Source organism: Cimex lectularius, unplaced genomic scaffold (assembly GCF_000648675.2).
Source record: "Cimex lectularius strain Harlan isolate CLEC.00 unplaced genomic scaffold, Clec_2.1 scaffold189, whole genome shotgun sequence".
In the NCBI taxonomy this organism is placed as follows: domain Eukaryota; kingdom Metazoa; phylum Arthropoda; class Insecta; order Hemiptera; family Cimicidae; genus Cimex; species Cimex lectularius.
Genome location: NW_019392780.1, coordinates 665,979 through 693,543, shown reverse-complemented (window position 1 = coordinate 693,543; position 27,565 = coordinate 665,979). Strand labels below are relative to the sequence as shown.

General features: G+C 35.3%; 1 long non-coding RNA gene across 1 annotated transcript in view; it reads right to left on the bottom strand.

Moving 5' to 3' along the window:
- Positions 1-27,565, bottom strand: part of LOC106666967 — a 51,535-nt gene that overhangs the window by 305 nt on the left and 23,665 nt on the right. The window lies entirely within an intron of this gene.

The window sequence follows — 27,565 nt, the reverse complement described above, 5'->3', positions numbered from 1 at the left end:
TACGCCGCTGCTCTACCACTTGAGCTATCGTGACCTCGATCCACTCGGACACCAACTTCCCATCTCAACCACAACTTTTTAATTTTCCCTCCTTTTTCAATCCAAATTCAAAAGCAAATCAGCCGAAGATCGTGGGTTCGAATCTCGCTCGTGCCATTGACGTTTTTATCTCAACTAAAAACCTTAATTAATTGTAATATATTAATTGGTCAAGCGGACCACGAAATTAGTGAACTTATAAAAAATTTGAACAATGGATAAAACATAAAATGGATTTATAAAAAAATGTTGAACTAGAACTAGAGGAGAACAAAAAGAGAGAAAGAAAGAGTGATAAGAAAGTAAATCTGAGGCGTTGAGAGATGAGCAAGCAGAAAGTAAGAGAGTACGCAAAATATACAAAACTAATACGGAATTGAGAAGTAAAAGGTTCTCGAATATAATTTCTATGTAATAATTTGTGTAATGTAAATTTCGAAGTAAAGAATTGTTTTCGTGGGAACATTTTTTAATCAAAATGGCAGATTATATAACTCAGAAAGGCGGAACCGACGTTTGAGTTTTGCTACGGTTTGAGTGTAGGCACGACCGGGCAACGGTTTAGATTCATAGCAATTATTCAGTTACGAGTATGACGGATTTTTCCGAGACAATCACAGTGGGGAAGAGAATGATGAGAGCTCTCGGCTAGGCCAGATAAAAGCGGAGAGGAGTGCTTTTACACCGGCCACCCTCTCGTTTTCGATAAAGATCCGACGTGAAAGTGTTGCTTCAATCCCGTTTATGTTTCAGCCCGTCCGGCTACGATCAAGGGCGATCACGAGGTCCGACGGACGGACATCTCCTCAACCCCCGACACTAATTAGAACAACCCAAGGCTGGGGTGGATTGCGACCCGCAATGTGGCAACAAGCCGATTCTTTGCGAAATACAATCACGAATTTTTCTGGTCCAATTGTCCCGCAAGATTTTAAGTCACAGAGGTCGCGGACACCGCTCGAACCGATAAATTACTAAGAATTTGCTATCAAATTAATTGTACCCCAAGGAGAACGGATCTAAGATATTTCTGACAAAGTAACCCCTTGAAAACGTTTTTAAAAATAAAATCGTGTAAAACTGCAGATGTTGGTTTATTACAGCACTGCATAAACAACGGTTTCCATTATATTTTTATAATAATGGAACGCATGAAATGACGGGATGAACTTTCGTCATAATTTCAATTAATTATCCTTTTTATGTAAGGTCTTGGTTGAGATGGAAAAAATAGTGTTACGAGCGGGATTCGGAACCCCGGCCGAAGGTCGTGGGTGTCATTAGCTCAAGTGGTAATACGTAGCTGCTTATTGAGCTGAAGGTCGTGGGTTCGAATCCCGCTCGTGACACTAACTTTTTCATCTCAACCGAGACCTCACATAAAAAAATAATTGATCGAAATAAGTAATTTGGTCAATTAGACCACTAAAACATAAACGTATTTATCATAGTAATTACAAAAATCACTGTTGTTGAAGATTTCTGAACACATGATCGTCCCTGGTCTGTCTAACCTTGTTGGATTGCCAGAGACAATTCACAACATATGTAACAATGAGCATACCCTCGTTTGAAAGAAAATAAATAAAAATAAGAAAAAGCACTGTGAGACCTCTATATTACGCCGCCGGCCCTCTCACTCATTAACACAAACAAATATATACATCCATACATACTGTAGTGCAAACAATAATTTATGTAATATTTAAAATATCTACAGTTGACGTTACACTTGACTTAAAAATCGGAACATGGGATCCAACAACCCACTCTCCCAAGCAGGAGTCCCTGTGTTAATCGGTTATGGTATATCCGCAAATGATGTACACGATCTCTTCCATGCGTCTTAGACTTTCGGGGACCATCGCTCAGTCGTGCTTTTGACAGGCGAAAGCTGTTCGGACGTCTAGCCAACTGACTTTGTTTATTGCGTTCTTAACTGCTCGTGGTACAGCGTCACCAGGCCGGATCGCCGTGAATCTATCTGGAGCACTTCCGCATCCCATCCGTTGCACCACGGCGACTACTACCGATTTTCCAAGACGCTCCAATTCAGCATATTTCTCTAATTAGAGCAGGGTGAGAAGGTCCATGGAGAACCTGTCACGAATAGCCGAAACCACGCTCAGGAAGTCGGTACAGACGAGATAGGCATAATCTCCTTCACCCCGGAGTGTGCCAAATTACATACAGATCCTCTTTGTACATACTGGCTAGGCCGTTCTAGACCATTCCGTATACATGAGGCGAAAACCGCTGACTCTGATCAGACGTCCCAGTTGACGAACTCGGACGGGCTGAAGCGATTGCCGTCCGAGTTTGAAGCCTCTCTACCCAGGCTATGGTTGTTTTACAGGAACGTGCCCGTCACGAGGTAACTCTCCCAACTCGTAATATTTATTTAAACATAAAATAGGCGTGCATAAGTCTGATTTATAATACCGTTATTGTTACTTTTTCTTCAATAGGTTGTATTTATATTTTATTTTTTATCTTATTATTTATTTTATTCTGTACACAGAGGCAACTGAAATACAATTCCATAAAAATATTTTTATTTACATGTATCAATTTCGGGATGCTTTCCGCTCCCCTTCTTCAGTTGTTTTTAATTTTAAAAGGGTTCAGTTTCGTGGAATAAAATAAAAAAATATTCATAAATTCCTCCTATCATGATTACAAGTCACCAAAAATTATTAAGGCTTAAAAATTGTATTAAACAGTACAGGATATTTTAAAGTTAAACTGATGTTTGATTTGGAGTTGTTAAAATGACATAACAACCTAATTTTTCTCCGTTTATTAACTTTCTTTCTACAAACTATACAATCGACTGTAGCCTTTCTATCTGTTATGCGATTCTGGGAAATAAAATTTTTACCAATTATTAAAGTTTCGTAATTTTAGACAATGAGAAATTAAACCAGCATGTTACTGCATTTGTTTGGAATTTTCGGCATTTACCTACATATTTTTTGCAGTTTTGTATTTTATGTCTTTTACATTTAATACATACTCAAGGACTGATAAACAATTGTTAGTTAAATTTTAATCAATCACTAAATAATTTTCCGGTGTTTGGTGAATTTTCTTTCAAATCGCCATAATTAAATATTTTTATTAAAACATGAATTTTTTTTATTTCTTTTAATTTGATTTACATTAAAATAAGTAATAAATATAACGAAAAAGTACACATACACAGAAGCAAAAACGTGGCCACCCTTAATATTTTTAATATCTCTTAAGCAATCCTCCATTGATATTTGGTCCATTTGAAATGATTAGACGTCCTTTTTATACAATTGGATTTTGTAATTGAATCTTTGAATAGTCAACGTCTTCTTTGATGGTTTATCTGTAAAGCATCTTTCTGACGTTCCGGTGGTTTTGAATGTTTTAAGTTGTACCATTTTTAAGTTGCAAATTTGTTTGAGTGATGGTTTTAAGTGATACAGATTCGGCTATTCGCCATTATTGGAGGATGTAGAAGAAGTCAAAGGTATGTGGCTAGGGTATTTAGCCAGAACAACAGTCCGAAGGGTCTTCCATCGCTACCAAGATATACTGTAGGTTACTCAAGAAGGCATGGATCAGATCGGCATCGTGTCATCTAAGAGAGATGATCGTTTTATTGTTTCGAATGTACTCCATAATCGACAATCTATCAGTGTTGACATCAAGCAACGACGTAAACAAGTTAGAAATGTTACTTTCAGTTTAAGCAATAGTTTCCCAAATACTCGGATGGCCTTAAAAGGACAATGAGGATCTTTAACGTCCGCACCTGGCCGATTAGGCCTTATCGGACGTTTTGGTTCTCGAGATGAGAGCTGACGCACTTCCGCATAAGACTGATGTGTGTTAATGCCGCAGCGTTGGTGTAGAAGCTGTCCCAGCCCTGAGGGGTCAAGACGAACCTCGCTCCCCGCTTGCCCATTCCGAGTGGTTGGGTTCGTATTAAGCACCGAACCGTATGTCGCGCGCCAAGGGCTACCTAAGCCGAAATACATCAGCCTGGCCTCCCGCGCACTCCCTAGATAGAGAAGGTCACTCTATCTCCAACATATTGGGGCTCCTCCTGCGTAAGAACTTCCGGATCCGCTTCGGCCGCGGGTTTGATTAAAGTAGAATTGCTAACTACCTCCTAGAAGAGACTGCCTTCGGTAAAGGTCGCCATTCGTTTACATTACATACTTACACAACGTTACACATCCGACCACTATCCATTCCCATCCGCCACTTCTCGCGTATTTAAGGGACTCCGTCAGCCTTGTCTAAGCGTCCTCAACGCTATACGCTTCGATGGTTCGATCCTTCGTATCCCGTGAGGTTTATAACGATGTACGCAAGTGTACCGGCGAAGGTCACAGATAGAAGAGCAGCCTCTTCTCTAAGTTCCCGCTAGGAGCCTCTGCACTAAACCGCAACCATTCCCAAGTAGCAGGGGCTGGAATTTGGAGCATTTCTACCTAAACATTTACTTTAGTTTAAGCACTGTAAGACGAAGACTTTCAGAAGCCGGATTGCTTGCGAAAAGACCTGCCACTGGTTCAGAACTTCTGACAAGGCACAGAACAGTTTAGTTTCGGAGGAAATCGCATCAATTGATCTAAGCAAGTTTGGACTAAAATCTTGTTTTCCGAAGATTTCGATTGAGGTTTTCTGACGGCCTGTGTAGAAAAAAAAAGAGTGATATATCCTCGCAAAATTTTCCCTCCGGAGAGGCTATGAATGTGGTGTGGTTTGGTTCGGCCAGGCTTTTCTATGGAAGACCGCACAATCTTGATCTTCATCGAGGATCACAGATGTTTTTTATGCAACATTATTACAGCCTAAACCTTTAAAACAATATTATATATGTAGCAATATAATAAAATAGTTTATTTTACAATTAACATTTTATAATTCGTACAAGTTTTCACGTTTCCCGAGTGCCTAAGAATGCATGAATGGATGAACACCATATTTGATGTTCCAACATTAAAATATTGAGCTGTTTTATTTACTTACAAGCCGGAGGGATAGTTAGAAAATACAACAACGTTTTACCTGTTTCCTTCAATAAATCTCCAACAATTGTGTAAAATAGACCCGTCTAAATACAATTTAAAATCTAAAATTCTAAGAGACAAATATAGAATGTGGTTATAATGAGTAGTTATATAACAAACTGCACTGCAGTATTTTAATATTTCCTAAAATTGCTAAAGTTTTTTCTAAGAGTTTTTGACGCTTTTGGTCCTCAATTTCAATTAGCAAAACTTGCCCCGAATCTCCCGGTAATTAATGTTTACTTTGTACGTTAGACCTTCTACAACTATAAGGTCGTTAGCAATCAAGAGTAAATCCATGACATACGTGTACGGTGCCTTTGTTTACAAACTTGCAAGACACGACTACAACCTGAACTACTACAAACCCCACAGGAAATTTAGCGTTAGTGGTTAAAATCCGATATGTAAAAATTCTTAAAAACTGTTAACATTGTATAAAAGATGTTAAATATAACGATGATTATTCAGAAATCGTGAGATGCGGTCTGGTCCGATGTAGGTTTCAGAAAAACATTTTCTTTATCGTGCCAACGTTTCGATCTTTATTGAGATCATCTTCAGGGCCTGGGATTTACAAACATTGTTTAAATTTAACAATGTTACATCTCACGATTTCCAAATAATCATCGACTAACGGTCACTAATTACTACACTACACGTTAACTATAACGGTGACCTTGAAATAACGGAAACGTAATGCAAAATCTCTCTAATAACAATGCAAAAATGGGGAGCGGGTTTTACGTAGGTATAGAATTAACTGTCTGTACTGCTGAATAGCGTGTTAAAAAAGCCGTTTAGCTACCGTTTAGGATGTAATTGTAAACCACCTAGCAGCCCTCTGTTCCAGAGTCCCAATGGCCGTTTAACCGTACGATGACTCATCCATAGTGAGTGAATGCTACCACATGAATGACGCCACCAATGGAAAGACTCCGCAATCCAAATATACCGAACTTAATCCATAGCATTGGTGCTTATACTACACATTTGACAGACGTGAATCCTTCTTGTGAATGGGATCCAATCCACCAGATATTTTTTGAAGTAGAAAACGAAGCGAAAAATATTACACAGACAAAGCCGAAGTCTCTGCCAGTCGTCGCTGTTTTGGTCTGTAAGTCGGCTCATCGCCGCCTTCATTGTTGGATCTTTTGTAGACAACAAAAGGAAATATCAAATAACAAAAAAGTTAATCTTAACAAGTTTGTTTGACAGGTCATTGTGGGACGAAAATTGGGACGTAGGACACAGCCGTCTAATAAATAACAGCACTGGAATCAAGGATAATAATAATCCATTATATTTGTAGGACCGATTGACCAAATAACTTCTTTCAATTAATTAATCTGTATGTAAGGTATTGGTTGAAATAAAAAAGCCAGTGTCACGAGCGGGATTTTTTTATTTCAACCAACACCTTACATAAAGGTTAATTAATTGAAAAAATTTATTTGGTCAATCGGACCACGACATATAATGGATTTAATAAGTAAAACGGAGCATATCTTCACTAAAGCTCTCCGTGGCCATTTCATTTGTCGCCGAGAATCGAATCCTGATTACACGACATTTGAAAAATGGCAAAAAGGAGGGAGAATTCAAAAGGTGGGGTTGAGATTGGAAGTTGGTGTCCGAGTGGATCGAAGTCACGATAGTTCAAGTGGGAGAACAGCGGCGTATTTAGCCGAAGGTCGTGGGTTCGAATCCCGCTCGTGACACTGGCTTTTTTATCTCAACCAACACCTTACACAGAAAGAATAATTAATTGAAAGATAATAATAAATTTAAAATGACTTGAATGCAGAACAGGGTATACAATAATCCATAAAGGATGTAATGATTACCCCACATTCTACAGAAATAAATATAACATTAACAGTGATAGACTTGAACTCGAAAATTACGGTTATTTGACCCATAGCACTTTTACTCCTGAGATTTTTTTTTTATTCTATTAAAATTCCAAAGAGAGAATACTGACAGACAAAAATAAGCTTAAATGAGACTATAATCATGCAGTAAAGTTAGAAAAGGAAAATATAATGTTGTTCCAGTGCTGTTAATGATTGTAAGAAGTTGGATTGCCTTAGTTAAGTAACAAATTCCATTAAACCGCAGTGGCTCTGATTCCAATTTTGATTTAAATTTTCCTATTGTAATTATCTGAGTACGGTGAAACAGAATAACAAATACAGCCTCGACGGTTCAACAAGTCGAGAACGGATGGTTAATCCCTTGTGTCTCTGAATCTAAAGCTTTGTTTATACCTAACATTCTCTTTCACTAATATAAAATCAGTAGCTGTTTGGCGTTCCGGAGGCTTACCGCGTTGTAAACAGAGCTTTTAATTCATTGTCTTGTTAAGAATAATTAAACTGTGCAGATTGAGGATCTAAAATTTCGGTTTTATCATTTGCCTAGAAAGCATCATTGATCATCATTATCATTAGCGTCTCTATCTCACTATCTCTTGGCGTACTCATCAATTTCATTTTTGAAAAGTTTTAATTACCGTTTTCATAAAGATATCGTTTTATTTCATCTGTTTGTACTATCTCCTGAGAACAATTTCGCTTTTAATTATTATATAATTTTGCATATTTCTCTTCTTTTATTATCACAATTTACAGTTAAGAATTTTTTTTTCAATTATCCTAGCCTAATATAAATCCAAATTGAGAACGATTTGTGCTTTGATACAGCTTTTAATTAACTCACTTTCTCTATTTCCAACAACAATACGTATTTGACCTTTAGCAGTGAGAAAGAAGTAAGCAGAAATTGTAGAAGGAGTGGCGGAAGAAGATTTATGGCCTAGACACTAGCTAAAGTGTGAGAAAGAAGGAAAGATAAAGAATAAAAGAAAGAAGGCGTTATCAGCAAAGACGAATCAAAGGATTCGCTGGCACTAAATATTCCTCGTTATCCGGACCGTTCATGCGTCCGGAATGTCGTAAGAAGTCGTGAGTAGCCGTCGTACGGGGAGAAAAAAAGGAATAACTTCTTTCCCTATCCGATTGATTCAAGTATAATAATTGTAATTTTGGGCGTCTTTTGCCGGTGTTTCCGTCGGGAGAAAGCAGTCGGTCAAGGCCCTGAAATCGGAAAACACCGCCAATCTTAGATCTCGTCTCTAAGGGCGAACCGGCTATCTTTGACTATTTCTTTTAGACGAGTCGACTATTTTTAGAAAGGGAAATCACGTAAAACGATTTTTGATAATAGTTATGAAACGGGCGATTTTAATGAAGTAATTTTTATTTTTAACAGATCATTCGAAGATAATAGAAAGTAAATCTAAAGGTTTTCGTGCACCAATGAAAAAACTATTTGTAAAATAATTATGAAGGTCTTATCTCACGAGATAGTTTGTTGAAATATATCAAATATAAAGTCATAAAATTACATTGGTAGAAAAACAACTATAAAATTCTTTACGTGATTTGTTTTCAATGAGGCAAAATCACAATTATTTGGATTATGTGCAACAATCCACACTGAATGGCAAGTAAGCCTACTAAATTCATTCCAAGGCTGAACATCGCTCAAAAGTATTTGAAAAGAAGCTAAAAATGAAATGGTAAATTTCATCAAATACTGTTAATACAACTCGACGAGTAATCAGGTAAAAGCGGCATTACTGGAATAAGCTGAGGCAGCAAACATTGTTCTATTATTCAAACCCACCCACCATATTCTCAGAACGTAACGCGCCATCAGATTTTATTACGCTCAATGCGAGAGATTTGTTTCAAAAGAAAACAATAAAAATCTACTGTAAATATGTTTTGAATGAAAGCTAAAGAGGAAAATTCATAATGAAATATGGAAGGTATCGGTAAAGATAAATTGATGATTGTGTTAAAATGGTTATCATAGAACAAGTTTTTATTTTAAATTTTATAAAAATCTACTATAAGTATATTTTGAATGAAATATAGAAGTTATCGGTAAAGATAGATTGATGATAGTGACAAAATTGTTATCATAGAACAAGTTTTTATTACAAATTTTATTATTCGTAGATCGTGAGATGCGGTCTGATGTGACGTAGGTTTTAGAAAAATATTTTCTTAATCGTGCCAACGTTTCGATCTTTATTGAGATCATCTTTGGGGCTCAAAGTGTTTGTTTTCCGTGCAGATGTTTCATTCTCCCAACACGACTCACACTTAAACAGATAATGAAAATTCATATTCGATATAAATATTTATTTAATCTTTACATTAAACTAAAAAAAATAGGCACTCGCAACACGGAAAACAGGCACTTTGAGCCCTGAAGATGATCTCGATTAAGTTCGAAACGTTGGCACGATAAAGAAAATGTTTTTCTAAAACCTACGTCACACCAGACCGCACCTCACGATCTTCGAATAATCACTGACTAACGGTCAGTGATTACCACGCATTTAAATTTTATAAAAATTTACTGTAAGTATATTTTAGCTGAAATGTAAAGTGGATGATAATTCGTAATGAAATATAAAAATTATCGGTTACGATGAATGAATTACAGTGATAAAATTGTTCACATAGAACAAGTTTTTTTATTTTATAATAATCTACTGTAAGTATGTTTTGAATCAAATATAGAAGTTATCGGAAAAGATAAATTGATGATAGTGATAAAATAGTTATCACGGAACAAGTTTTTGTTTTTTATTTTATAAAAATTTACTGTACTATATTTTGAATAAAATATGAAAGATATTGGTAACGATGGATTGACGCTAGTGATAAAAATTGTTCTCCTAGAATAGATTTTTATTTTCATATTATTTAGTCTAGATACCACAAACTACATTTAATGACGAAACAAAAACGAGAGAACAAATATACACATATATAATAAACATATGTGAAATAATAAACAAGAGTTAAGAAACTCACCCACAGCAGTGTACTGTAGAAACTGTAATGAGTGTACATTGAATTATGTTTAATTAGGTCTAGTGTTGCTCCCGTTAACTGTCGCTAAATAGGAAATACCGCGACCAACGTCTCCTTAGTCAGCTTGGAGGGTTTGGGGGAATTCTTTCCAGGTGAAAGTTTTTGGATTTGAAGATTTATGGCGCTTAACATAATTTTATGAAACTTACTAACAGAAGTGGATTACATAAAGAGGAAAAAGAAATAGTTAGGTCTGTATGGGCACGTTAGTTGCGTACATGGAATGAGTCTTTTGGATTTTTTCTGAGGATTTGGCATTTGGTTATGAAGGGTATTGCAATGTTTGGCTGAACATCCAGTCTGTAAGTTAATATCGGCTTTACTAAGGTGTTATTCAGTATTTTATTTGTGAGAGGTATGTCAGAGACAACAAATCATGAAAAGGTCTCAATAATTTCTTGACCTGATAATCGTGTGTGGGGATTGCACTTCAGACGTTTGTCGACAATCCTAGTAAATCACACCTTGGTGGATATTATTAAGGTAAACTGGCAAATAGATCGATTTGCGCAAAATGTAGGTTATGTTGGTTAACTCAGTGTGAGGTTAATTAAAATTAAAGCGTTAATTTGCGTCCAGTAATTTTGTTGCTGATTTCTTTGATAAAGAAAATCTTATGAGAACTAACTAAACAGTTGTACCAATCCCCTTGTTATGATATATCGAGTTGTAAAACATTTAAACTGCTTTTCCCTGCATCGAATGTTTAGGTTACATTGTGGGTAACAATTAATTAAGGTTTTTAGTTGAGATGAAAAAAAGTTAATGGCACGAGAGGGATTCGAACCCACGACCTTTGTCTAGATACGCCGCTGCTCTACCACTTGGGCTATCGTGACCTCAAGTGGTAGAGTAGCGGCGTATCTAGCCGAAGGTCGTGGGTTCGAATCCCTCTAGTGCCATTAACTTTTTTTCATCTCAACTAAAAACCTTAATTAATTGTCATGTATTAATTGGTCAAGCGGACCCCGTAAGTATTGAATGAATTGTGGGTAACACTGATTCTCGAAGATAGGTTGTTTAGTGTGTTGAAAGTTTCCATAGACGTTAAATCATTTTTGTGGTGTAAAATAAAAACATATTGTGTTTAAGTAACAAATACCATATTTGTTTATACACTATTATTGTACGTTTTATGAATTAATAATAGGTAAATGTTGTTTAGGATAAAATCTGTCTGTAAATCACCTGGCGAGGATCGAAAAACATATACACACATACATATTACTACTACTAATTTATTTTTAATTATCGTCTTTTTATAATTATGGCTTATGAAATATGTTATTTACAGGCTTTTTCACTACTGTTTTATCTATCATTGTAGGGGATTAGGCGACCTCTGTTGAGTTACCGAAGGATTGGAGTAAACAGAATGTTTACTGTGGAACTTTTGGAATCTTTTACCAAATGAATGTTTTATGAAGTGTTTGATTAGAAACGTAGAAAGGAGATTGGCGATGATGGGAAAACTTTGGACTGAAATGTTTCGGTTCGATCCGGGTTAGATTGTTTGGTAGAAAAAAGTTCATCTCCAGAAGGGTAAGTTTATTTTCTAACGTCAATCTACTTTGTTTTCCCATTACTCTGTCTCTTTGTTATCTCTTTCGTTATAATCTTTTCAGTGTAGTGTGTAGGGTGGGCTATCGAAATAGAAAAAGAGATATTACTGAAGGCAAAAAAGGTGAGAGAGACTTGAAAGTAAAAGTAACCTGGCTGCGCCATATTTTGCAAATTGGATTGAAAGGACTTTTGAATGGGAGCTAAGTATAAACTGTGCATAGGCGAAATAAAAAAGTGGTATATTTCCTTTCTTAGGGGTTGGGGAGGGGGTCGATGGCCTCAACATCTTATGTGACACGGCGCTCATCGCTATAAGGTAAAGGTCCCCGGTTCGAATCCAGCAACCCCTTTACCTCCGTTACGATTGGTCTTTTGTTCAAAATCACTGACACCCTGAGGGTTGATTGACCTCTGATGTTGCGAACCCTCCGAATAAAGACAAAATTCTGTCAACTATATTGAACTAAATTTAAATCATAGCCATGTTATTTTGGAAAGGGTTTAAATTTGTTTGTTTTAAGTTTGTTTAATTTTCGATGAGACGAGGTTGCGAGTTACAACGCTCTAGGGATTTCAGAATTGGACGCAAAATATATATACAAAACGAAAGTAAAAATGTTTTTTCGCTGATTATTTTTCAAGTTAAGAGAGTAGTTGATTAAGTACAAAAATAAATAATTAATGAATCTTCACTTTAGCGTTTATAGTTGTATAAAGGTTTTCATACATTCACACGATGGAGGAAAATTACACAAGGCAAATATATATAGTGAGAATGTGTGCTTGCACGATTTAAGGTGAGATGGCTATAAATTCGACCTTTGTTCGGGCGAAATTAATGCTTTTTCATAGAGCATCTGGATTCAAACCATGGGAAAGAAGTGTAGACGGCCGTTTAAGGAAGAGAGCGATAGAGAAAAAAGAGACAGCAATTAATTAAAGAAAAAGTCGAAAGACTTGGCATACTTGTTGCCTCAGGGTTGTATGTCCGTACTTCTAAACGCTTGGCTGGGTTCAATGAGAGGGGTCGTGACTGGATTAAGCATCTGTCAATCCAATTATGCAATACCAGTTGAAGCAGAAAATTCATACATTCTGACCTGAACCTTGGAGTGCAATTGTCATGCTGCTGCAAATTAAGCGCTGAAACAAGAAGGGCGCGGCTTGGCTTTTTACATTGACGTACTATTGTATAGTGAAGACTATTTACCTTTGACACTGCACAATATCAACTTAGAGCCGTTGGTGGGAAGGATATATTAAAGACTTTTTTACACTTCAATGAACTGTTGGATATCAGATCCATGTTCTGCGAATTGATTAACTACCCCCTATAAATAAAACATGGGCTTTGATTGATATTGGAAAGATTGTCGATTAAATCGAAATCTGTTAAAACATATAAATAGAAAAAAGACAAGACTTGCCAATTTAAAAAAAAAAACTCTATTTCAACGACCGTTCAATATACCCTGATTTTTCCGTCGATCTCTTCGCTTCTATTAAGTGTTTGGTTGTTTATCATTTCAAATTTTCTTAGGACTTTGTTTATTTATCTTCTAATTTTTGCAACAGATTTTGATTTATGTTACAGACTTGATAGCTAAAATTAATTTAAATTAGCTGTCATGCCCGTAAAATTTTCTTTTAAGGGAAGCTTCGGACATGGAACCATCGATTTTAATGAAACATTTTTGGTGACTCTAGATCAAAAATATTAGATTTGGTTCCCAGTGTTCTTGCTAATAAGACTTGTGAGCTGAGAAAAATTTAAGTTATATAAATATATTTTTAAAACATTGTTTTTGCTTTTGTTAAGCTTGTATTTCGAGTTTATTACATATCAGTCGATGAGATATATAAACCGTTTCAAAAACGAAAAGATTTGTTTTAAGCACAATTCAAATCTTTGAATACTAATTATCATGGCAATAAAACAAAAACAAAAATTTGCTGGATTTCTTTTTCAGCGTTTTTTGCTATATATCACGCATTTCTTTAAAAAGATCTTTTTCTCCGCTGAGTGTTTATCCAAATTCAACGTTGTCCAACCACTTGAGTTATCGCGACTTCGATCCAGTCGAACACCAACTCTCCATCTCAGCCTACAACCTTTTTTTCTAATTTTCCCGCTTTTTTGCCATTTTTCAAATGTCTTGTAATCAGAGTTCGATTCTCAGCGACTAATGAAGAAGGGGAGTTGTGTCCTAGTGGATCGAAGTCGCGACAGCTCAAGTGGTTAAAGCACCGGCGTATGAGCCGAAGGTCGTGGGTTCGAATTCCGCTCTTAACACTAACTTTTTCATTTCAACCGAGACCTTATATAAAAAGAATAATCAATTGAAAGAAGTAATTTGGTCAATTAGGCTACTAAAACATAATGGTTGTTATAACGGGTGGAAAGTTGAATTTCTCTTCTATCAGCCTATATCAGCAGTCTCAGTGTAAGTAGAGAAATAATGAAGACACCGACAAAAACTTTATAAAGCTTTATTTTATTTCTCCAGTTCTAATATAAGTATTTAACAACGTGGTATCATATTGTGCTCTTACGCGTAGTTTATCTGTTCTAAACCCCTGTTGAGTTTCCTCAGGTGGAGTCATTTCAACGTTAATACCATTTTTTGTGATGTAAAATAAAAAGTAAATAAATAAAAAAACAGTCGACCCGCATTGGCGGCAATGAATTTTCAGAGACAAGAATGTTTAAGCTGGCGTCCCGTATGGGAGCATTCTTGGTCCCATACTATATACTATTTATACCATCCCAAACTATTTACACTGCTGACTTGCCAATACAACCCAAGTTTATCTCCTCTCAAGCCACTGCCAATATTCAGAAGCATCTTGAGCTCATCGAAGAATGGTTTAAAATGTGGAAAATGAAATTGAACTAAGACAAATGCACACATTTTATCTTCATGTTAAATAAACAGCTTTTCTCTATAGTGTACACGTTTACGGCAAGAAACTACAGACATTGCACAAGTTGACTTATCAAGACTATACTTAGTAGACTGCCGTACAATTCTCACATAAGATACAGGCGACAAGAAAACGGACGACTTCGATAGACACGAAGACTTTTACCACCCATATCAGACATAACTGTAAATAATAAACTAACCAAACTAACACTCGACCAAGCGTAACGGACAGAGGGATACCACAAAGACATCTAATATCAAACTAATCCAAGCATTCCAATTAAGTCTTCAGAAGAATTCTCCATGCTACACACTACGTCTCTAACCTTACTTGTTCAGACTTGATTCCCTTTGTTACGGAACTGATCCGTTCTCGCTTACTCGAGTTATCCTCCAAACTTTCGACCCATCATAACCTTACTGTTCAAGCCCCCTCCACTATTGTCCATCTTAAGAAGTTCCCGACAACCGAAATTAATTCCCAGCGTTGGCTGGCTTCTCTTATCCTCTGAGCGCATGCTAGCCATAGTGCTAGTGAAAACAAATATAAACTTTGTTTCTTGGTAAAAAAATATTTTAACCTACTTTCCTACGAAGGCAGCTAGCCATAATATGGGTATAGTAGATATTAAAGTAAATATCTTTTGACCTAGCAACGTAGCAAAGTAGGTTAAAATGTTTTTTAAACTTTATGAACTTGGGCTTTCAAGCTTTTATACAAATAATGTTCTTACAACTATGTCGGGAACGATATTCTCTAAAATGTTTCCGTTTTTAGATCCAGGGAACTTTTACAATCTCAAGACAACGTCGTTTATTTATTGCCGGATTTAAATAGTCCATCGCACTCGGATGTGGCGACTATGAGTACAAATATTTAAAAAAAAAAATTAAAAAGTTGTATCGAATTGATATTTAAAATAGAAAAAAAAGAACAAAAAGGATATTAAATTGCGCTTGTCGATAAACGATTAGTTACATTTAATAACCAACTCTCGTAAAATAAAAATATCTTCCCAATAAATAACCAATAAATTATTAGTAAATTTTAATTAATTGTATCACCTGGTTTGAAATCGGGTTCCAGAATTTTTCAATTAAAAGTAACGATTTATCCGTATCCGTTTCCTATAGGGATCCCTGCGTCCAATGACCGCACGACAAAATCCAATTAAGCACTAAACCGAGTTAAGCGAGCGGTCTGCGGGAAATGATACAGTCTGCAGAAGCTAATCTACGATCCTTATTAGCATAGAATTTCCAAAATTTAACCGGCAATCAGGAAAATCTCTGCATAAGATAGTTTACATTTAGATAAACGGCATCATGTTTAAATTAAAACCCATTCTGGCCACGTCTCAGGATTACAAGGAGTTCAATAAAATTGGGGAGTAGATTAATATGGAACTTATTTAAATTCTGCACAATTTTTAAGAGTTACATAAAAACAAAGAAAATTCTTCGAAAGCAAATGCGGCATCCTTACAGAATGAATAATATAGTTAGTTATGTAAATTTCATCTGTTAAACAATTAAAATGACAAAAAGTAGAGATGGTGAATAACCAGAGTGCGATTTTTATTGCCTTCTACTATTGTTCTTTTTATTGGGCTGGTTCAAAAATAAAGCAGGTTTGGAAAAGTCACAACTATATACAATTTTTATCAAATAAAAAAAATTTATTCGAATTATTTTAATAGATAAATTTTCCATCATAATCTATACATCTTTATCAACGCAATAATGTAATAATCGTGTATGTAATAATGCCAATGTAATAAGCGCTTTTATTCCGCTGACAAAAAAAAAATTATTTCGACTCAAAATAAAGCCAGGGAAGGTGTTTTCGGCTTCGCCGCGTTCTTTCAAAATGTTATCCCTCAAGAAGTGAACAAAATGGTTAAAAAAGTGGAAGTTTGTCGGTGATAGGTCTGGTGAATATGAAGGGTGGGTTAGTTTTATATCCTAAGTTTCCGCAGGGTTGGCTTGCGACATGTGGCCCGGCGTTATCGTGAAGAAGAATCGGCCCATTACGGTTTACCAATGCTGGACATTCGTCATTTACCGTCGCACATTCTCGTGCATTTTGTCAATTTCTACGCAATATCTGTCAATCAATATTTCTCTGTTGTGATAGTTTCAACATAATTCACGAAGTTATAGTGAACAGCCCTAGCAGTACATCACCAAACTGTCACCTTAACCTTTTTTGGGTACAGATTTGATTTCGGGAATGTTTTGGCGCATCAACTTTTTCCACCAACACCTGTTCGCCTCCTATTATAGTAAAGAATCCATTTCTCATCGTAAGTGATGCTTCGATCAATTTGGTGGTGCAGCAGAAGAGACGTGCACACTTCAAAGCGTCGATTTCTTTGGGCTTCGGTACTTGTCGAGTTTCTTTACCTTTCCCTTCTTCGAGATTAAAATCTCTGAAACCATCGCTGCACCGTGCATTCGTTATTCTTCCCTCCCCACAAACTATATTGATAGTACGCGCAGTTTGGGCTGCACTTCGCCCAAGTTTAAATTCGTACACATAAATTTGACGAAAATCTACTTCGCAGATCCTCACACTTATAAAATTCAATATTAATTGTAATTCACTAATTCCGTGGTCCGCTTGACCAATTAATTAACTATAATGTTTTGTATAAAAGATATCAGTTAAAGTATTTATTATAATTCATAAATTAGATTTGAGGATTTAGCTTTACATGACAAGTACCTGCGTAAATAAAACAAATTGTCAAAATCTGCATTAATTTTGCACCAACCCATTACTTTCGGTTTATAATAACAATTTATGTAGGGATAAGGACGCCTTCGGCAGTTTAGGAAGCCCAATCCGAGTGGGGCGAGAGGAATAGCAAAGCAAATGATAAAGACAGGCAACTAGGCAGTGAGTGCGAAAACAGTCAATGAGATGTACGGATAGAAAAACAAAAACAAAAAATATATTTTACTTGTGTAGAATAAAAATTTAAAATAAAACACAATATTTTTCATTGTAGTTTTTTCATTTCAAGAAAAAAAAACATTTATTACCCCCCCCCCCAAGAATATTGAATACTCTGGGATAATGAAAATGCCAACCAGACCATCAGATTTTTATCTTGTTTCTGTGTTGATGGGTATTTGTATTTATTTGTGTTATTTTATCCACAATTGACCAAGCCCAGAGGTACAGAGAGGCTAGCAATAGGATAAAAAAAGAGAGAGAGTTGGCCATCAATATATCATAAAACAATATAACTTGGCTGTAGAACCAGGAAAAGAAATTAGAAAGAATAAAACGCGAAAAAGATAAGAAAAAATATGCAAAGAAAGAGAGGTCTGGCGACGACAATTCTATCACTTGAATATTACCTGTACTATTTTTAAAATTATCAAATGAACGATGTCTTTTAAAATACGCTAGTGCAACTGTTTCATGACGACTGATGAAAAACAATAATTGCAGTAAAACAGACGCCTACATATATCTAAAAATGGCAAAATTGAAAGTAGATAATTTCGTAGTTAAAAGACTAGTTCAATCAAAATTTCAGACAATGCATTTGAATACAATACTTCTATACACAGTCCTTTATGTTCTTAAGAAAAAGTATAATTTTTTTTTTTTTCCTTAGAAGCACTATAAAAACTCGAATTTTCATTTCTGTAGGTGATCATTTTTAAACTCTCTTTTTATTGTATTTGGTATACGTTTAATATTTGGTTGAACCAAAAGTATAATTTTAAAAATAATGAGCCTTTTACAAAATCAAATTAATCAAATACCGCCGAAAGATAGTAGAAAAAATCTTCAATGAATAACGTTGAATTGACCGAAACTAATCACCTTAATGAGTCTTCTATTCTTGCTAGTTACTTACGGTGACTTACTGTCGCCGCTAGGTTCTTCACTAAAGATGACGTGAAGACGAAACTAGTATGAGTCAATGTAAGCAACCAGCGAGGTAGAAGAACCAGATAAAGTGATCAGTTAAACATTAGTTCATCCACTCGCAAACAATAAACCAACTACAAAGAAGTAAGTCAGTGAGGAGTAATTTATTTTTTATTTATTTGCATACATTCAAACTGGTAACATATAACAATTAGAAAGTCAATATATATAAAATTAAAAATAAGAGTGGAAAAAATACTTATTTGTAATGAATCTAAAATGCTGTCTGTTTAATTAATGCTTATGTCAATATCACTTTCACTGTCATGCGTAGATATCGCAGCCATCGTCTGTTCAGTCGACTAGGAGGGTTCGAGGGAATTCGTCGGGATGAGAGGTTTTGGATGTGATGATTTACGGTGGTTGTTAACGTAGCGGATTTCATCTTGGACGAATGGAATATTTAAGTCTGGATGTTTAGTTAGATTCGATACATGAAATGGAGCATCAAGGATTTTTCGTAAGATTAAGAATTAGGCAATTTGGATGCGCCTGATGTTGGAATTATCGGCTTAAATAAGGTGTCCAGGGTGTAATGGAATGTCAGCTTTGTACTCCTGGTATAGTGACAGTCTGAGGAACACCACTATGGACGCGAAATATGCGAAGAGGGAATTGCCTTCGACGACTGGAAAAATCGGTCAGTGAGGTAACTGTGCAGTAGGTGGAGGGAAGAATGTCCTTGAGCATAGATAGTAAGCCCGGGTGCCAAACTCAATCAAATGCTTGGCGTACAAGAAAGACCCCAGAAAGTACTCATCTCAAGGGAAGAGGAAATAATGTCTACAACGCGATGTTACCGTTGGGCAGTTGAGTGAAAACCCAGATTGATGGTCCGGGATTAAATTTTGATAGAAGGATTGGGAGAATTCTTTGTAATAGGAGCTTTTCTAAAATTTTACCCAAAGTAGATAGTAGACTTATTAGTCTATATGAAGTAATACAATGCGCTGGTTTATTGGTTTAGGTAGCATGTAACCAAGCTTAGGGACGTAGGTTGTACGAAGAACAGAATTTAATAGGATATGATGGCCATTTTGGTCAATTGTAAAATATATCGTTACTGTTAATAATAAAAAAACCATGCACAGCTAGACATCTTATTTGAATGACCTGCTTGTATAATAGTAATAGTGTGTAATAGTACCAAAATAACACATTTAACCATTGAAAGCCTAAATTAAATGGTTTATTAAGTAATTAATGGAATCGATTGATAAGATTGATAAGAATTGTGCAATAAATGCATATGCGTACCACTGTGAAAGGCTAAGAGGAAGTTTTGTGAATCGATGGTGTAAGTGAGATATCTGGGATCTAACAAAGAAACGAGATTGGGATCGGTTCTGTCGTGTTTTGGCCTCTGGGGGAGCCTCGGGCCACTTTCTATCTTATCCCGGATCCCTACCATCAAAAAACCTCTGTGAAGTCGGACGACTACATTTGACAAGTTCTCAGCTTTACGATTTCCCCTTTTGTTGAGGAAATACTTTCAAAAAATCGTAGAAGACGATAATTATATAGTGGTGGGGAAAGGATCTGATTGTGAGTCTCATAACATAAATAACATTAAGCTAATTGGACGTTGTAAACTCCCCAATTTAAAGGTTCTGAAACATTCTTTCTGGAACTTTCAGTATAATAAGAATTGAAATGAAATGGATTCGGAATTTAAAGAAGAATTGGCAATGGTGTTTTATTTTGAGCGGGAAGGATGTGGACAAATTGCCAATAGCCGTGCGCTTTGTCCTTCTTCTTGAGTTATTTGGGATGCCACCTACACTGCCGGAATTATTCAGGCGGTAGAGGCTGATTATGCTAACGTAATTGATAAGCCTTCGAAAGACTTACCTATTTATAAGATAATTGTATTTCCTTAAAGACCTCTGCCCATTAGGGAGTTCTCCTTGATAAAATATGCAACGAAGATTGGTGGTTCAATCTTTTCGGTTGCCGTAATTTATGCTGTTTGAGGAAAATGTTTCTTTCAATATGGACAGTCGGAATTATCAAAACGACAGTTATTAATGAACGAAAAAATGACGTGCATATATAAATGGGATAAAGTTTAAAATAGCCAGATCGTTATTCGTGGTTACTCGGCAAAGGGATTTTAGGGTTTTAGTGAATAGGATACAGGCTCAGCGGCGAAATCCCCGACAACTAACTGGAACACTCAAATTCGAACCTGGACTTCCGAAAAAATAGTAGCCTCGGATGTAATGCTTGGTTTTATTTATTGGAGGTAAAATCCACATAACATGAAATGTCGTAAAAAAATGTTTAAAAAATATACATTTAAACCCTTATTGTTTAGCAGTCATAATTGACCATATTAGCGATTTCAATTAATTATATTTTTTAGCTAAGGTCTCAGTCTTGGGTTCGAAACCCGCTCGTGGCATTGACTTTTTTATCTCGACCAAGACCTTAGATAAAAAGTATAATTAATTGAACATATTATTAATTAATGTTTTAAATTCATAACAAATACATAGAATATATTATTCGAAAGATCAACGAAGGAGCCGAGTCTTTTCTTTAACTGGCCTCAGCCCTGTTCGTTTTTTAATATATTAATATCAGTTGATAATAATAATAAATCATAATTACTTTATTTCATGGAAGCAATTCTAATAATAATATAAGTTCATTTAAATCATAAACATACATTTTTTTAAGGGCATGTGGTGTGCAGATTTTAAACAACTTCTAAGACACGGTATAATAAGAAATTGATTCAATACCTGAAGTCGCGAATAGGCATTGCATAAGCAGGTTCTTTATTTTGCGTGAATGTATTTATTAACTTGAACATTACAGACGTTATGTTGGGTGTGTTTACGATGGAATATAAAATACCTGAAAACTTACGAAGGTAGGTTGTTTAGTTTTATTTTATTTAAAATGTGTTAGGGGTGGTAATCACTGGCGTATGATCAAAACATCTGGTCACTACCCAATTGTATGAACGTAGTTATTTGCGTGAATGGTTCGCTGTTCTAAGACAACGTATTTAAATTTGCGCATGCGCATTACCGTTCACGTTAACTTAATGCAAAATGTCCCTACTGTCTCGGTACCAGCCAACGCTTTTTTGTCGCATAGGAAAGGAAAATAGGTACATTTTTACTTTTACGTACACACACACTTTAAAAAACGTCAGCTAAACCCAACAACCGCCGTATCCAAACTGCCCAATCCTTAATCTTACGAAAAATTCTTGATCCTCCATTTTATGCATCGGACCTAACTAAACATACAGACTTAAATATTCCATTCGTCCAAGATGAAATCCGCTACGTTAACAACCACCGTAAATCATCACATCCAAAACCTTGCATCTCGACAAATTCCCTCGAACCCTCCTCGTCGACTCAAGAGACTATGGCCGCGAGATCTACAACGCAGTGACAGTGAAAGTAATATATTATTATATTACTATTATACTATTACATTAAAAAGACTTCATTCTAGCATCATTACTACTAATGGGAATTTTCTCCACTCTTGTTTTCAATTTTGTATACATTTCCTATCTCATTGTTACATGTTACCAAATTGAAGATAGTTCTAAATATTGCAAGTTTAACAAAATGCACTATCAAGGGCTTATATGATTTTGCTATTCAGTTCTTGGTTTTCTGGTGCCATAACTATTATCTTTATTTTTTTCTGATTGCCTCTTTTCATACGAACCAGCCAGTATTTCTGTAAGCGAAAGAATACAATATCAACTTTTTTTTAAATACAACTCTATGACTTCGCTGCATCTCTTAAAGTAAATCATTTTTTTAAAGGAAAATAAATTTTATTTGATAGAAATCGATCAAGGATGTTCCGATATACAATTGTTGTTTTTTATAATAATTCATAGTTTCTGTCCTTTTAGTTTTTATCCTTCCATTTTTTTCAGCCAAGCTTTAGGTGAGGGTTAATAGAATATATAGGACTCATGGGACCTTATATTGCGTATTTTGTGCGACATCCTCTTTGAATTTTTTGCACTGCTACTGTGGGGTTTCAGCTCGATGGATGTCCTGCACACAATTTCAACGTAATAAAGTGTTCCTTCTTTCTTCAAAGATTCCCTAATCGGTGGATAAGCACAGTAGGCCAAGGCTTCTCGGTTTACCTTAAATATCATGTCTATGGAAATTAAATAGCCCGGAGGAATTACGAGAAAGGAGAAAGGAAGCATGTGGTGAAATTAACAGAGGGCTATAAAGGAAAGAGGAAGAAAAGCAGGACTTTGGTCTATAATTAGCTTATTAATTTTATTTATTTTGTCATGTGTATTAATTACGTAAAATTTATTTTTTTCTGGATTACACTTTTTAACTCCACCAAAACCATGCCTGCCAAGCATGGCTGAAAAGAAGAGTAAACGTCCAAAATGCCGAACCTCTGTACTATTTTTTTAGTATATCTAACTCGAGAAATCCATCATCGACTTCGATAAAATTAAATTCAATTTTTATTTTTAAATACTTTAAGAATATATAGCAAAACCTAGGGTTGTATTTAAAAAAATGATTCTGATACATTGTATATCTATAATAGGGTAAAAGTTTTAAAAATGGATACTTTACAAACAATGAACAAGGGTTAAAATTTAACTTTTTTGTATTTTGATTTCTTTACAATACATGTGGCTGGTCTGTATGAAAAGGGACACCCGATATATTCGATTAAATCGAATTTAGCACAGCCTTTTGACTCTCACTTGAATGGAGCTAACATTACTGTGTGTACTGACTTAGTGTACTTTTTGCTTCTTGTGTAAGTCCGGTTATTATGTTTGAACTGGTATGTCTTGAAATAGGAAACATCGTGCTCATCACCTTTCTGTAGAATTTAATTTTTAACCTCCATAAAACCTTTCCTAATTATGACTTATTTGGTAGTTTAACATTGCATTTTATTTTAATTAATTATACTTTTAATCTAAAATCTGGGTTGAAATAAAAAATCTACTGTCACGAGCGGGATTCGAACCCACCACTTTCGACTAAATACGTCGCTGCTCTAAACGCTTGAGCTATTGTGATCTCGATCCACTCGGACCATCTCCTCATCCCCACCTACGACCTTTTTCCCTCTTATATTATCGAATATCGTGTGATAGGATTCCATTCTTGATGACAATAATTATTTCGGTCAATTAAGACTAAATACATATATAGATTGTATTTTATCCATACTAGCTTTGGGACAATTTGTCTCATAGGCTTTATTTGTTTCCTCTTAAAAATTTCTACCATAGTAAAACTTTGATTACGTCCACACCAAATTAATGTTTTACCTTTAAACAGACCGGCATTTAATAGATAATTTCTATCTTTTATAGACCATTTCTATCTTTCCGTAAGTTTTTTATTATTAATTACAAATTTAGTTAAATCTATTTGATGCTTGTGTTTGACTAAACAAAGTTTAAATAGAAAACTTTTTCCTTCAAATGCCTTTCGACCCGTCAGCAAAACTGCCACAATCAACATTCTTCTTGACAGCATTGTAACCACTAGTTAGATATCTCTGCGTCCGCCTATTGTCACTGTTCGTCTTTGATCTGACGTATTTCGAGATCAAGATACTATCACACTATCCAATTTTCTGTAAATGCCCGAGGATTGGCTAACATAAAATATTCCATCGATATGTATTGTACCTTCTTTAGGAGACAATGTATGACAACACATCATTCAGTGCAGTGATAGTAGTAATCCAACAGGACTGTCGCATAAGAATCGTCTCGTACCCTGAGATAATTCAAAATCAAGTAAAATTCAATCATGTTAGACCGTTTCTGAACTCGTGACACAGACACAAAAAAGGAAAGGTAGGCAGACCAAAATCCGAAAACGACGAAACTAATGGTTCATCGTTCCATGACCTCAAGCAAAAATCTGGCAATAAAACCATCCGGGGTCAATGGAAGGACTGTTTGTATCAAGGAGGCCATGTGTACAACCATACCGATATCAATGGTTGATTGATCATCTTGTTTCATGGTAATCGCCTCCATAAACATGACGCATTACTGACCTAGAAGCACGGAAGGCTGTACATTTTATTATATCAAAACAATAAAATATCAATGTTCTCTGATTTTAAAAACTATTTTTTATTTTGATTTATTTTGTAGTTTAGGAAAAAAACATTTTGAAAATTTCAGAATGACTATATATTAGATGGTGTCAAGAGTCCGTAAGGGCTTTACGCCATAAAATTTAGACGAAATTAATTTGTCTTTTACTTTTGTTTTTTCCATTTTGTGACCAAACCCTCAATCATCTTAATTGTCCTTAAATTTTGAAATTTTTCAATGAGCAATCGTCGTTGCTTTCAAGTATTTTACCGTAGGGTCATATTTTAATCATTGGCATAAATGAAAAAATTGTTATTAGCAATCAGGCTTTGTTTTATTTTTCTTAATCAAAAATTGATTGAATTTTAGTAAATATCATCATAAAACATTTGAACATCCACTTATGTTTTAAAAATAGTTTTAACTTATATATCCTCTATTCCATCTATCTCTGTAAGCAATTAAATGGATGGATATGGTTAAAAAATATTTTGTGGTAATACACTTCATACTTTGCATTCATGGGGCTACGTAAAAGAAGAAGGTGGCCCCCAAGTTTCTTCTAATAATGCTGATATAGAAGAGTTCTTTCTCCTTCCTTTGTGAGAGATTAAAAAATTTCTTAGCTTTCCTCATGCATGGTGATTTTATCCAGTGCTTGGAGTTTCTCTTTCTCAAGCCGTTTTGCCAGTTCCTTAGCGCATAATCCGGTGCACCACGTTGTGGTTCTGGGGCTATGGGCGAGAAGTCTGCCCTTTTTTTGATTAATTAGTCAGCATGTTGATATCCTTCTATCCTTGTCCGGGAACCCTCTTGGGTTTTCTTAGAGCCATTAGGTTATTCAGGACTAGTTTGGGGCCAGTGCTTCTCTAATAACCTCTCTAATCCGGAGTATGTAGATCTGTGCACCTTTCATATTTTTCTTTAACAACTCCTGAACACAGAAACGAATATCATGGGCATCAGTTTGGTTGGAATTTGTCCAAGGTGTTTGGCTAAGGTATAATTCGGTCCTTTTACCCTTATACTTGTACCATATTAGAGTACAAAGTTTCCTGAAACTTTGGGCTGCCTTTCTTTCAAAGATTTCTGTTATCTTTGACGACTTGGAAGAATCTGCCAAAGTTTTCCTCTAATTTTGTCAGGTACCGCTCTAGCCAACTCATTTATTTTAATTCTCTCCAGAATTTTGTGATGACTTCTCCTTAGATCTGGCTTTATTTCCGTGTACCTCAAGTGTTTGTAGGCACTCTCGAAAGATTTTGATTTTCCTTAAAGCTACCCAACTTTAAATTTTAAAAATTCAATCAACTTACTTGTTTTAATTTTAATGTTTGAATTGTTTTCTTAATCATGCTAAAAGTTTTATTTACAACTGTATTCTTCCTAAATTAGAAGGAAGTAAGTATACGTTTTTTTCATTTTTAATTATTTATATCACCAAAATATTTTTTTTAAATTTTATCTTGGCATTTCACTATTATATATACAGGCTAGGAAGACAATCGCTCCTGAAATTGATTTCATTAAACAACAATATGGTTTTTTCGGATTTTTGGGGAAATTGGTAATTTTTGTGGTAATCCAAATATGTGTTTTGTATGAGTGAGTGTATTTATTAGAGTGAATGGGGAGGGGCTGATGGTGGAATAGCAATTCGCCCCTCGAGCTGTATACGTGACTTGGATTGATGGCAGAATATTTATAAAAGTACCCCATCGACCCCAATTAGATTAGTTTCGTATGCCAATTAGTCGGATGCCAAAAAAATTGATTTTGTTCATAGACCTGATTTATGACCTTAACATTTACAATTTTGGTTCGTTTACTTTAAAAAATTCTGAAGGATTGCCAAGTTGATTCGTAGGTTAATGTCACGCAAAAAACGCACCCCTCTTTATTTAAATGTATACCTGAATAATAATTTGTCCCTTTCAAAATATACTTCGCCCGGCGAAGTCCAACGCACGCGAATCACTGGAAGTGTAGGAGTATTATTTAATTTGGGCAACGTTTTAATTAATTATTGTAATTCGGTTAAAAGAGGATATCAGCAACCGGCCAGCCGTCCATAATATTAATGGAAAATATTTGTTTGAGATTACAATCGAGAAAATCCATTCGTTCATCATTGCACTTGGAAGTATAATGAGCTAATATTGCGATATTTAACTGCGTCGGAAACAACGACAAATTAATCAATTTTCATGGCTAAAATATTTCACGAGGTAAAATATGCAATGGTGTAAAACATTTGTTGAAATAACAAACTCCCTCCGGTAGTAACAAATTCAAAGCGCTCAAAGTTTATTTTATCATCGTTAAATAACTTTTTTTAAATATTTAAGAAAGTAATTCATTTAAGCTGTCTTTTAGAAGGAAAAACGTCTTTTATGGCCAATATATGGGTTTTAATGTATCCTAGTATAAAAATTACCAATAGTAAGAAGTAACATTCACAAAACAACGAAAAAATTACTGCGATTTCATAAATTGCAACGGATTGATTTACCTTGACTATATGCTCCATATTCTTGAATTTTCCTGGCTGAAATATTTCCCGATATAAAATACGCTATGGTGTAAAACGTTCGTTAGCATAAAAAAACATGTACTAACAAATGCAAAAATGGAAAAATATGCAAATTTATGGCGAAACACATCACAGATACATTGGTATCTATACAGAAACGTTGATGGTATATTCAATAACAACAAGGAACTATGCACTGTCGAACCTGAATCCCTTATACAATAATATACAGTTCACTACAGAACTAGAAAACAAGAACTAATAACCTAAAAACTTCCTAGATCTGTTAATCACAAAACTAAAATGCAGCACAAAATTTCTTGTCCATAGGTCCCGAAGGACCCCGTAGAAAAAGGGTTGTCCTCACCCGATTAAGCATAGGCCATGTGAGGTTGACACACGGACACTTATTTCGGCCAAAGCCAGCGTATCATGCAGAGAAAGGTTG